Genomic DNA, 14254 nt, shown 5'->3' on the forward strand with positions numbered 1-14254 from the left:
AGGAGGCAAGCCATACATATACACACATACTGTGAGCATATATACCCCAAACAAAATAAATTTCACTATCCACTAAAAAAGTCATTCTTTCACTGTTTACTTCTTGATAAGCCTATCAATAATGATTCAAGTGAAATAAAATTCTACATGATTTCCAAAGACATCAGACACTAGTTTTTGTCAGAGGATATCTTAACATTATTGGTATGTATTACCAAACACTATGCAGTATCGACTGGTTGTGAATTGGTTGCCATTTTCTTGACTGCTTTCATCCTGAGAAGAGGCTGAGAAAAATATTTCCTGAGCAAAGAGAACTTAGAATTCTGGAGCAGTTTTGAAGCTGAAAAAGGATAGTTTTTTTTGAGAGGGAACAAAGAAAGGAATCTTAAGGGTCAGAAGAATAAATTGAATATAGTAGGTATTTAAATATTGCATGAATTTAATTTATTGATGAAAGGATATGTAAATCTACCACCATTTCTTTCAAGGATAAAAAGACTCTGCCTCTTTCAGGTCAGGAATTAAGTACTATAGGGGCAAGAATCAGGACAGAAATTTAGCTTAGGAGAATATGTCACAGAGCTAGGCCAACCTGACACCTTAAGCATCAAAACTTAAAAATATATGTCAGTAGTTTGAACTAAATCTGAGCTTAACAATGAGTAGAAACATTAGAAACAGCTGGTGGTATAGTGAATAGAATGTGGACTCTGAAGTCAGAAGATCTGAGCTCAAATCCACCTTCAGGTATACTAATGCTTAACCTCAATTTCTTCAACTGTAAAATGGGTAGGCTTGTTGTGAGAAACAAATGAGATCTTTTCCTAGGAAAAAGCTACAGTTCCAGGCAGATATTGTGTGCTCTATAAATTCTTATTTCCTTGCCTTCTCCAACTTGTCCTGCCCTCTGCTGTTATTTTACTGGAATTGGGGACATTTAATAGGCATTCTCTCAACTTCCCTCTTCTGTACTTCAAACTCTGTCTTCACCTATCTTCCTATTTCAGAGGATGAAATGTATCACTCTACTCCTTGACAAGACTGTGCCTATGCCTTTAACCTATTACCCTTCTCATCCTCCCATTTCCTCCTGATCTTGATCCATCAATCATCCCCTCACTTAACTTTAATCTTCTTCTATACCCCCTACCAGGAGGTGGCCCTCCGTTCTCTCTCTTCCACTCCTCTTTCTCTCTCTGCCACACTTGTAGAAAGAATAACATTGTACTTACTGCTTCCCTATTCTCAACCCATTCACATTTCCACCTTCTTAAAAATTCTCTAAGGCATCCATGACTTTTTAATTCACAAATCTAGTTGCCTCTTCTCAATTCTCAACCTTCTTGACAGTTTTGAAGCATCTGCTACAATTTATCACATCTTCTTCCTTGATGTAAGGGGGAAACATGCTAGATTTGAAGTCTGAGACCCTAGATCCAAATCCTAGTTCTGTCCCTGACTACTTGTGACGGGTTGGGAAAGTCGTTTAGCCTTCCTGACTCAGTTTCCTCATCTGTAAAATTAGGAACTTGGATTAGATGCCCTCTGAGGCCTCTTCTATCTTTAAAACTATGATATGGAATCCCTTGATCTGAAACATTATTCTCTCTTAGTTCTACTTTCTGAGCATTCCTTCACACTAATCCCTCCTTCTTATGGCTCTGACCCTCTTCTCCCCATCTCTCCCTTGACAATTTCACTTGCTCTCCTGACTTCATTTTATTTTTCTCTAGATTTGGAATTTCATAAGTGTAGGAAATTCCTTGTGAAGAACCCCCTCTTTCTACACCATCCCCACTCAAAACAATAAGCAACTGCTCTGCAACTCAATCTTAAGAGGGTTGCTGAGAATTTAAATAATTTGTCATATGTTATTCATCCTTCATTTTCAAAGAACGTCAATGATATCACAATATTGGAGTCAAGATTCAGGGAATTCAGTTGTGGCTGATCAGTTCAATAAAAGTTCAGAAGGCACAATTGGGCACAAGTGGTCCATTAGAACATTTAGAGTGGGGCAGCTGGGTGGCGCAGTGGATGGAGCATCAGCCCTGGAGTCAGGAGTACCTGGGTTCAAATTCGGTCTCAGACACTTGGTAATTGCCTAGCTGTGTGGCCTTGGGCAAGCCACTTAACCCCATTTGCCTTGCAAAAACCTTAAAAAAAAAAAAAAAGAACATTTAGAGTGGAAGTGTTTCTAGATTGGCATAACTTGTATTTTTGTGTTTCAATGATTTTGCCTTGCCCGTGGAGTACAGCACTTTCTCTGATACCAGCATGTTATGTTGATGTCCCATACTAGCGATTCCCATGTCTCACAGTCAATAGTAAAGTTCTTCAGAGACACCTTGAGAAATGAGGATATTTGCCACTTTTGTCCACCACGTGAGCATGTAGCTTGTGCAAGTTCTCTATATTGTCTTTGGGTAAGGGTGGGTTTGGTATTGGAATGTGGCCAGACCATTGGTATTGTGTTCTCTTCCACAGAGCTAGATTACTTGGCAGCTCTAGAAAGGACTTCAGTGTCTGAGGGTGCCTCATCTTGCAAGGTAATCTTCAGGATCTTCCTGAGATAATTTAAGTGGATGAGGTTCAATTTTCTGGCATGGTGCTGATAGACTGTCCAGGTTTCATAGGCATCTGGCAGTGATCACCTGAGAGTTCTGGAGTCCTTAAGTTTGGTCTTCAGCCTTCTCCCTTCTTCTTCTTTCCCATAGGTTCTTAGGTTCTTCTAGAATCTCCCAAATGCTAAGCTAGCTCTGGCAATGTGTGCATCAACCTTATCCTTTATGTGGACAGCCCAAGAGAATTTACTGACAAGTGAAGTGAACTTATCCACAGCATTCAGAATTTCTCCATTTCATGTACCCAAAAGCCCCATATATGGATGGTGGCATGCTGGCTGGTTTAGAACCTGTGTCAACCAATCTTTATCAGTAGCAAAACTTGAGAGTCTTGACTTGAAGAGCATTATCTCATTTCTAATATGCCATACTGCCTCACATAAAATGGGTGTCCCAGAGACATCTTAAACTTACCACACCTAAACTCAATGCATTATCTTTTCCCAAAAAATTCTATTTTTTTTAACTTTCCTGTATCCGTTAAAGGCACCACCATCGTGGTCTCCCAAGCAATTTTTCCATCTTCTTCACTCTCATGCCCCTACTGTTGCCCAAATCTTGCTGTTTCAACCTTTTACAACATTTCTTGAATCTGGTGAATTCTTTCCACTCATATAGCTAACCCCTTAATATCCCTCATTAAATTATCACAGCTTTTCCTTCCTAAAACATGGTTTTCTTCATTTTCCCTTAGTCCTAATTCCTCATATAGAAAATGACTAATAGGTAAACATGCTAAACACAAATGTACATGTACAATGCTCACTAGACCAGTATAATGCCTGTCACATAGGAGAAACTTAAATGTTTGTTTATACACACTCCTCTCCATTAAGGACCCCACCATCCTTCTAGTAAGGCAAAATTACAACTCAGTTATCTTAAAGCAGGAGTTCTTGATCCAGAATCTCATTTTCACTAATCTCTATCCAAAATCTAGCTTCTCCTCCCATTGTGAATGTAGTCAATATAACATTATTCTGAGAAAAGAAGATTGACAGGTTCTACTCGTCTGACAAAGGAGTCCATGACAGAAAAAGGGCTAGGAATGCTCATCAATTGTCACATCTTGCTGATTCTACCTTCATAACATATTTTATATTCACCTATTTTTTCTAATCTCATGACTAACTTTCTTTACTCTGACCTTTAGCACCTTTCACCAAGGTCGTTATAATTACTTCCTAACTGGACTCCCAGCTTCCAGCGTCTTTCTTATCCAATTCAATCTCTGAAGAGCTGCCTAAATAATCTACCTATAGCTTAAATCTAATCATGTTACTTACTCCTCCCTTCTAGAAGGTGGTTCTGTTCTACGGCCTCTAGAATAAAATCCAAACTCTCTGGTTTATCTATCATTCAAAGTCTTTCATGATCTAACTCTAATTGATTTTCTACTTCTAACGCTTTGCACTGCAGCCAAATTTACCTACTTGCTGTTTCCTTAACTTAGCATTCCATATCTCCCCCCTCAACCTTGTTTTTTTAGAAAGTGTTGCCTAGAATGTATGTTAAATTCCAAATGAAACCCCTCCTCACACTTGCCTCTTGACTTCCTTTAAGGATCAGTTCATGTGCCACCACTTTTGAGAAGTCTTTCCTTATTGTCTCAGTTGTCAGTACTTGCATAATTCAAATTGTGTTGACTTTACTTAACTGTAGACAGTAGAATGTAAGTACCTTGAGGGCTGAGAGGTTTTCATTTTGTTTTTGTATGTTAACATCTCATACCATGCTTTTACTAGGTGTAAATAGGACCTTAGCCAAATAAGGAATGAAGTATTTTGATCACTGGATGAAATCAGATTATATCATACTGGAAATACATTAATATTAACTGAAAGAATCAGACATGCCCCAGATCCTGTTTTTATTAGAGCATTCCAACAGGTGTCTTCCAGTAGGAGATTTCAGCAACAGGCCAAAGTAGGAATGGAATGGAAGCAATGTCCTTGGGTGAGTGAAGGGGAGAAGAATTAAGTTCTCTCTTTAGTTCCCAACTTCTCACATTGATAAGAGCATAACATTGTAAACTATGAAAGGTTGGAAGATTTGAGTTTCTAAAAGCTAATTAATCTGGCTGGTTGATTGATAATTAATGGGGAAAACTGCAGATGAAATCTCAAGAGTGATAGTATTTTTTAAAAGTCTCCTGGCTCCTAGAATCTTGAGTGGAGAAATAGTAATTGACCTCAGGGGACCTAACTCACTTCTGGGAATGGGAGGTAGGAGAATGTTGAAAGTAGGGAGAAGAGAGGTATTAAATTACCTTCCTAAAGGAGTGTAAGTCTTAGGTAGGACTCTGTGGAAAAGAATGACAATCTGGAATGTCAAAGAATTTTTTTTAACTCCAAAATTAAATTTTAATTCCAACAAGGATGCATTTTTCAAAAGGATCATACCTGGCTAGAAATTCCATACAAATGAACAGACACTACCTTGACAAAACAGGAAAGCAAGAAACAATTATATAATACAGAATAGACATTCAGTTGGTTCAATCAAGATAAGATATCCCTTGAACAAAAATTTTATTTCCAATATTATGAGTGTTTCAGTCAGTCCAGTATAACATTTGGTGGTAGTGTGTTCCAGAAGGGATGTCTGATGTCACCTTTACTGTGGGAGGCTACTGCTGGCTCTTCAACGTTTCTACTAACCATTCCATTGCTTCATCAAGGCCAGTGCCTTTAGTTGCTGATGTTTTGTAAATCTGCCATTTTCGGTCCTTCAAGGCAGGGAGCCCAAGTGAATTTGCCATCTCTGTGGGGGTCATGGCCTGTTCCACATCCTGTTTGTTTGCAAACACCACTAAAATCGCTTTCCTTAGCTCTTCTTCCTCTAACATGGCGACTAACTCTGACTTGGAAACTCCAATGCGATCTCGATCACAGCTGTCTACTACATAAATGACTGCATCTGTGTTTGAATAATAACATCGCCAGTATGGCCTGATACTTGTCTGTCCTCCTAAATCCCAGACTTGAAATTTAAGATTTTTGTATGTTACTGTCTCAGCATTGAAACCAATAGTGGGAATAGTAGTAACAACTTCTCTAACTTGTAATCTATACAAAATGGTTGTTTTTCCAGCTCTATCGAATCCCAAAATTAAAATTCTCATCTCCCGAGTTCCAAACAGACTGGAAAAAATAGTTGATAAAAAAGCCACCCATGGTGCCACCACGGCCGCTCCGGCCTCCTCAGGCCCGGTCCCCAGCGAAGCTTCCCCAGCGGCAGAGGCCACTTCCACGTCAGTCAAAGAATTTTTCTAATAACCATTCTAAATTCAGTTTTCTTTTAAGGTGAGTTGATGAACCATTTGAATCTTTTATTTGTTTCTGTATCTGTCATGAGTTCTGCATTTTCTATGGGATGAAATAAAAGTTCTCATTCCAAATCTGCATGTGCTACCATTTGTCCAGGAATTACCCACTTTTGGGGAAACTAGACACAAACTATACCTTGAATATGTTTTTTCCTGGGGTTAATAAATCAAAAAGATAAAATATCCTTCATTGGTCAGCCCTCAGGATAAAATCCTGTCTGTATGAGAAAAGTTAAGAGTTACTTTTTCTATGATGCAACTCTAAAACTTTATGAGGTAACTTTAAAAGTGCGAATTTTTGTAGAAGTAGCTTCAGAAAGTTTGTAGCAAGACTCATCTAAAGGAAATAGAACTTCCCCATAAACTATTCTGAAATGGGAAGTCACTCCCCTGCCCTTCCCCCCCTCCAACTTTTCCTAGTTGATCACAGGTTTGCACATTGTACTCTTTGGATATGACGCTACATTGTAAAGATCAGCAATTTTAGACCAGAACTTTAGAACCTAAACTCTTCCACAATCTAATATAATAAATAGCCAGGGCAAAGTAGCCAAAAGAAAAAGTAGGAGAGGCCCCAACATGCTGTTGACCAAGAATGGCATTATGGTAGAGTGGATGAAATTTTAGATTCTGAAAATAGAAAGTGTATATACATACATATATATATATATATATATATATATATATATATATATATATATATATATATATATATATTCAGATTCCTTCTCTAACATTTCCAATCTATATGTGACCATGATATTAACTGACTAGCCTAGAGTCACAAAGTAAATGTCTGAGAACTGGACTTGAACTCAGATCTTTCTGCCTCCAGGTCCAACATTTTAGGCACTGTATTCAGAAGTTTTCACATGAACCTGCCTGCTATTCCTATTTTATGGAGAACTCACAGGAAAGATGTTCACATGGTGGTCAAAAGAAGCAATACAAGGACACTCTCAAAGAACTTCGGAATTGAGTGACATAAGAGACAAATGACAAAGCATGGTGTGCCCACATCAAAGATGGCACTGTGATCTATGGGCAAAGCAGAATTGCAATAGCCCAAAAGAAGATGTGCAAATTTAAAGATATCACCACTTCAAATGTTCATATGAACTACTTGTGCTCAATCTGTGGTAGAGCCTTCCGAACTCACATCATCTGATTAGCCATAGTTTGACATACTGTACACTGACCCTAACATAGTGATGTCATTTTTATCCTCTTCAAGAATGAAGAACTACAACTAATGTAACCATGAACCAGTTATTTGTTCTCCAATCTGTTTTCTTCATCTGTAAAATGGGAATAATATCTGTATTGAGAGGTCATTGAGAGACTTAAATGAAATAATGCATGTAGAAAAACTGCAAAAACTTTGAAATGCTATACTGGATAATATTGGTATTAGATGAGAAGTACTCCTCTAGCAAGGTGTTAGTAGTTATCAAAGATCCTTTCCTTAACATATCTGATAGTGTAGATAGATGAGTGCTGTCAGAGACAGCAGAGACAAGATGAAGGCAAAAATTCCCAGAAACTCATCTCCCCAAAACTCCAAAAGCCATCAAATTATGACTCTAGACAAAATCTAGAGGGGACACAACCCACAGAAAGACTTAGTGATACAATTTTCCAGTCCACGACAACTTAGAAGATCCCCAGGAAAGCTCTGTTTCCCTGGGCCAGGAGTTGGAAACAGCCACGGTGCCCCAGGCCAGAGAAAACCAGCTCCAGCTTCCAAGAACAGCTTTTGGGGCATCTGGGCTCCTGGTGGAACTTAGGTCCATGGTAGAGGGGGCAGTTTCCAGACTTCTTGGCCCAAGGATCACCAGGACAGCTTAAAGGGGTGATCAGAGAACTTCAACACCAAAGGATGGAGCCCTGGCCAGCACCAGCCTCAGTATTATACTCAACTCTTCCCTCTCAGTCTTTCATATCCAATTTCTTTTCATTTCTATCTCCTCAATTCTCATTTACATCTCGCCTCCACTCATTCATAACTGTAGGTCATAACTTTTAACAGTTCTCTGGGTGAAGGTAATAGGCTTCTAAGTGGTCTGACTGCCTCGAGTCTCTGCACACTGCAATATATCCTCCACTCAATTGACATTTTCTGGTCTGACCCTGTCATTTCCCTATTCAATAAATGCCAAGGGCTCCCAATTACTTTCTTTTTTCCTTTGTTTTTTTTTGTTTGGTTTTTTGCAAGGCAAACGGGGTTAAGTGGCGTGCCCAAGGCCACACAGCTAGGTAATTATTAAGTGTCTGAGACCAGATTTGAACCCAGATACTCCTGACTCCAGGGCCAGTGCTTTATCCACTACACCACCTAGCTGCCCCTCCCAATTACTTTCAAGATAAAATAATCATCTTGTCCCTTCTCACTTTTCCCGACTTTTTTTAAAATTTGAACTTTTTTTTTTTTTAGGAATCAAAAATCTAGCTTCTCTCCCATCCTCTGCAGCTCACTTAAGAAAAAAAATCCTGTTACAAAAATATACAATCAAGTTTTTAAAATTCTAACATTGGTCATGGCTCCAGAAGTGTCTCATTCTGCATTCTTTGACCTAATCCCTTCCTTGGAACAACTAGGTGGCACAGTGGATAAGAGTGCTGAGCCTGGAGTCAGGAAGGCTCATTTCCCTAAGTTCAAATCTGGCCTCAGACACTTACTAGCTATGTGACTCTGGGCAAGTCACTAAATCCTGTTTGCCTCAGTTTCCTCATCTGTAAAATGAGATGGAGAATGAAATAATCTTTGTCAAATAGAATCACCAACACAACTGAAAATAACTGAAAACAAATCCCTTCTTTAATCTACCATCCCTCTTATTCCCTTCATTTTCCTGTTGTGTCCAAATATTTACATGCATTTTTCCTTTATTTAATCAATTCAAATGAGTTCAAGCATCACATGCTTCCCCAACCTCTTTTTCTGTACAGATTTCTACTTGTATACCCTGATGATGTGAGATTTAACCTTCCTCTCCCTTTTCCCTCTTTGGTGCATTCTTCCCTTTACATTCTTTTTTAAAATCAAGACATAAAAAAATAATCACTTTCAGGTCTTCTGCCTTAGACTCCTTCAATGATACAGTTCAAAAGGGACATGCATCTCCTTCCAATATTAGATTATAACCAGGTTATTCTTTAGCTCCTTATATTTGTTCTTTCATATTTGATATTCAATTATTTCAGTCATTTCTTACTTTTCATGATTCCTTTTTGAGGTTTTCTGGGTAGATATTGGAGTGGTTTGCAATTCCCTTCTTCAACTCCTTTTATGGATAAAACTGAGGCAAACATGGTTTAATGACTTGGCCAGTTACATAGCTAGCAAGTGTCTGAGGGCAGATTTGAACTCAGGTCTCTCATGTTCTCTGTTTACCTTTTTATATTTCTCATGATTCCTGTGCTTGCACTTTGAAATTTCTATGCAGTTCTGCATTGGGAATGCCACAGAGCTGGAGTTTACTTCTGAACTTTTCTTTGCTCAGTATGCATTCTGGGGCCTAAGACTCATGCTCATACAAGAAATAGACTGTGCCCACAGAATATACATTCTAATTGGTGAAAATAACATGTAAATAAATGATGCATGTGCAAAGGGGGCCTGACCAATGGAAGCCCATGCTCAGAGGATGTGCAGCAAGCCTGCGGTCAGCCAGACAATGATGTTTTCCCAATGTCTCTTTTTGTGGCCCCCTTATCACGTAAACAAGAGGGATAACAAGTTAAAGTGTTTTCTTCCTCCTTCCTGGCAAAGCCTCTGGTACAGAGGCTTCAGATCTTAATCTCCCCCACTGGGCCTAAACATGGATATGAATAAAGGACTCTTGTTTTTTGCTTGTGTCTGTTCCTTATTTTAAGTGAGGGAGTATTGGAAATGTTCCTAACCTTGCAAGCTTCAAAAGGTAGAAAGTATGAGCCACTACAAATCTAGTAACAGGCGGCCAGCCAGAGTTTGCTATCAACCAAGGCTCCAGTGCAGCCCTTAAGGATCTCTGAAGACTGGGAGCCAAGGGAAGCAGTAGCCAAGTCCCTCACACACCCAATGGCTATACTAAATTCAGAGGTGAAGTTGGGGCAAACCTCTTTGTAGAAACTGCTTTAAGTTTGAACCCATTTGCCCCAGGAACCAAGATGGTATAGAGCACACCTTTTCATTGTTCAGGTGGGGAGAACTCATTTTATAAGCAGTTCAGATACTATCTTTTGCAAGAAGGTGGTCCAATGCCTCCAGTTGCTAATACCCTTTATGCTTTATATATTTGTATTTTATTACCCTGTATGTCACTCCCAGATTCAAATGTGTTATGGGATTAGAACTTGCAGTTTTGAGTTCACCATAAGGGAGACTATAAGCTCATATAATATACTCATGAAAAAAATACTGATAACATTTTGAAATCATTGATATATATAGTTTGTAGGATTCATCCCTGCCCCCCCTTTTTCAATTGGGACACTTGCCTTTTTGATATTTCAAGAACACTGGCAATAGCTTAGACATCATATCTGTTAGTTCTTTCCAATTACTAGACAGTTTGTTTTATACCTACCTCTTTGCAGCCACAAATCATGCTCTGTCCTTGATGTTTATTGGTGATAAGCAAATTTTTGTAATGATAACAAACCCAATTCACAAGTAATCTTTTGTACACAAGTGAATGGATCTGATATGCTAAAAATGAAACCATGGAAAACTTTCCAAATCACCTCTAAAAAGTTGATCAAGTCATAAGACAAACAATTTGACCACTGTAGCTATGAAACAAATGTGACCACCAGCAATTTGACTAGTAAATCAATGAAATGGGAAATCTCTGAGAAGATTCCCATGTAGTAGACCTCACACTCATAGAAGTGTCAATTTTTTGTTGTTTTTTTTTTGCAAGGCAGTGGAATTAAGTGGCTTGCCGAAGGTCACACAGCCAAATAATTATTAAGTGTCTAAGGCCAAATTTGAACTCAAGTCCTCCTGACTCCAGGGCCAGTGCTCTGTACACTGTACCACTTGGTTGCCCCCTTAAAACTTAATTTCCAAGCAACTTTAGACAATTTAGTTTTTAGATTTTGTGTCTGGAAAGGATCAAACTTCAGGTTTCTGGGTTTAAGTGATGATTTCCCTTCTAAAGAGCTTTCTTCTATTGAAGTTCTGGATTAGAAAATGTCTCAGCTGCCATCTTATCTTTAAAGTTCCCTTAGTCTCTGTGGCCCCATCAGCTTGGAACATCCCTTTGACTCCCTTCTCCCATTAGTGAATTCTTCCCAGCACCTTCATTTTGAGGAAAGGTCATCCACCCTTTATTTCTCTTCCTGTTCTTCTGACTCAGTGGTCTAATTACTATTTTCTCAACTTATAAGTTCCCTCAACCCCTGTAAACTTTTCATCCTGGGAAGTCTTTCTGTTCCTGTTCCTCTCATTAGTAAGTTCTTCCCAGAAATTCCTCTTTGAGGAAAGATTCAGTCTAGTCATCTTTTATTCTCCTTCAGGCTCTACTTCCCTCAATTTAGCCAAGCTGAATTTTCAGCTCCCTTTTTATGTGTAGTCTTCCACCATTATAATCTAAGTTCCTCAACAGCACTGGTTATCTCTCTTTTTGGCTTATATTTGTATCCCCAGTACTTAACAAATTACTTTGAATATGGCAGCTTCTTTAGCTATTTCTTGTGCTTATCCATTGAACAAATATTAAGCATTTACCAATGCACACAGAAAGTGATGTTAAAAACCCAAATGTACAAAGACACGCATATTTAAACTAGGGTTAAGAAATTTTCATTTAAACTTTTATTTTGGTAATATGAAGTATAATTCTTTTGTAGTTTGCTACTCAGAATAGGCAAAGCAAATAAGGAGGCAAATATTAAGTGGCTTCCAGTGTCAGGCCATGATCTGAATGAAAGGGATACAAAGACAAAAGGCAAACATTTCTGTCCTTAATGAGTTTGTTTATATCCTAATGAACACACACACACACACACACACACACACACACACAAACAGACACAGCAGGATTTCACCATTTCTTTACTTGAGCCTTGGAGTCCCATGGGCAGTGACTTCAAGTTCAGTCCCTCAATTCCTTATTGAGTGGGGGGGGGGGGGGGGAGCAGGAGATTCTCTCTTGCAATGCCGCCACAACATCATCAGAGTAAGACCAAGTGAACCAAGGCACGTCAGGTGCAACCCTGAGAGCCCAGGTACATTGCATCAATCAGGGAGACTACAGCCACCAAAGGACATAAGTATCAGTAAACTTCTAGGCCTATCCAAAAGTGGAACTGACTACTTCAGGAAAGTTTCCCATCAACAGAGATCTTTAAGCAGACACCAGATAACCACTTGAGGATATTAGAGATTAAAACTTCAGCAAAGTGTTGAGTAAGATGAGCTCTCAGGTCCCTTTTAGCTGTTGGGGTCTATGATTATGATAAACAATACGTTTCATACAAAGCAGATAGGAAGGTCACCTAACATCTGTCTGCCAAAGCTTCCTCATCTGTAAAATGGGGATAGCACTTGCCTCCCAGAGCTTTTGAGATATTTGTAAAATGCAAACCTTAAGTGCTATATAACTTTTATTACTACCAATTTCAGTTTATTCTATCATTCTAATTATGTATTCCTAATGTAGCCTTCTACATTAGAACCTATTTCCTTTGTAGCTTTCATCATTCCAGGAACATTAACATAGGTTTAAATTTTATTTTAACACTGTATGGAATATTACTTTGTTTTAAGAAATCATGACTTGATTTCTTTCTTAATAAACATGTAAAGACTTGCAGGAAATAATGAATGGAATGAACAGAAACAAGAGAACATTGTATACAGTAACAGCAATATTCAATGAACAACTATGAACAAAATTATTCTGAGTATTATACTCAAATCAACTACAAAGACCTACTAAGAAAGATGTTACCCACCTCGAGAAAGTGGTAAAAATTAGTATATACAGCATGGTTTTACATACATATCCATGTTTCTAAAGGTGGCCTTCTCCAGGGCAGTATGGGAAGGAAAAAAGTACAAAGTGCATGGCAGAAAACAAAAAAACTTGGGAAGCACAGATAACCCATAGTATTACTAGTTTTTTTAAAAAAGTAAATTATGAAATTAAACATGGTTTCATATTGAATCATTTGTATTGCTATGGAAATGTTTTTTCTTTTGTATTTAAGTTCAAAATGAGTAAAAAATTAAAAGTTGTAGTCCTTGTTTGCTTCTATTTTCACATTTTAAAAACTTCTTTACTAATCATTCTTTTCAAGATCAAATTAAGGATAGAGCACCAAGAGCCTAGAGTCAGGAGAACCTGAGTTCAAATGTGATCTCAGCCACTTACTGCCTAGCAAGTCACTTAACCCCCACTAACTTGAAACAAAAAATCAAATTAAGGTAAAAAAACTTTGTAAATGACTTTGAAAAAATTGGTATGAATATCTTAATAAGCAGTGTGATATACTGCAAAATCTTAACTTAGGAGTTGAATTTGGATTCCATATTTGTCTAGGTCAGTCACTAATTTCTGGTGTAAACTATCAGTTTGAGTTTCCTTATATGTGAAATGAGGGGATTGGAATAGATCAATTCAAATAGAAATGGGGGCCACACATATTGACAATCAGGAAAATCTGTGTTCAAGTACAGGATAATTCATTAAATCTCTTACTTACCACCTACAAGCAGATTTTGAAGAACATAGAAAACATTTCTTCTATTATCCCTCATCTTTCCTTTCTTCCTTTTGTGATTAAACTCCTAGAGAAGGTTCCTTCACTTCCTTTCCTCTTACTCTCATAATTCTTTAAGGTCTGAATTCAGACCTTATTCAACAGAAACTTTTTAAAAATTATGAAGAATCTAAATTGCCAAATATGATGGACTTTTATGCTCACCCTTCTTAGGTCTTTGACAACAGATCACGGTCTTCTCCTTCATACTCTCTTCCTAGGTTTTTCATGATACTCCTTTTCTAATTTATTTACCTATTTTTTATTTTTTCCTGGGTCATCTAAATCATACCTGCTAACCATGGGTACCAGGCTCTGTATTGGACTCCCTTTTTACTCTATACTGAATTTCACTTAGTGATCTCATAACTCTCATGGATTAAATTATCTCTTGATTCTCAAAATCTATCCAGTCTCACCTCCATCTGCCTATTGTACATTTCTAAATTTTAAACCCCAAATTGAACTCCTTTCCCCCAAAATCTTTCCCTCTTCCTAATTTCTCTCTTATTGAGAATACTATCATTTTCCTAGCCCCCTCTTCCCAAAC

At 38.1% G+C, this 14254-nt stretch overlaps 1 pseudogene; it reads right to left on the reverse strand.

Annotated features, from left to right (window-relative positions):
• Positions 1–4547: 4547 nt before the first annotated feature.
• LOC141502474 (ADP-ribosylation factor-like protein 1 pseudogene) lies at positions 4548–5766 on the reverse strand (annotated as a pseudogene).
• Positions 5767–14254: the final 8488 nt, after the last annotated feature.

Source organism: Macrotis lagotis, chromosome 1, assembly GCF_037893015.1.
Source record: "Macrotis lagotis isolate mMagLag1 chromosome 1, bilby.v1.9.chrom.fasta, whole genome shotgun sequence".
Lineage (NCBI taxonomy): Eukaryota > Metazoa > Chordata > Mammalia > Peramelemorphia > Peramelidae > Macrotis > Macrotis lagotis.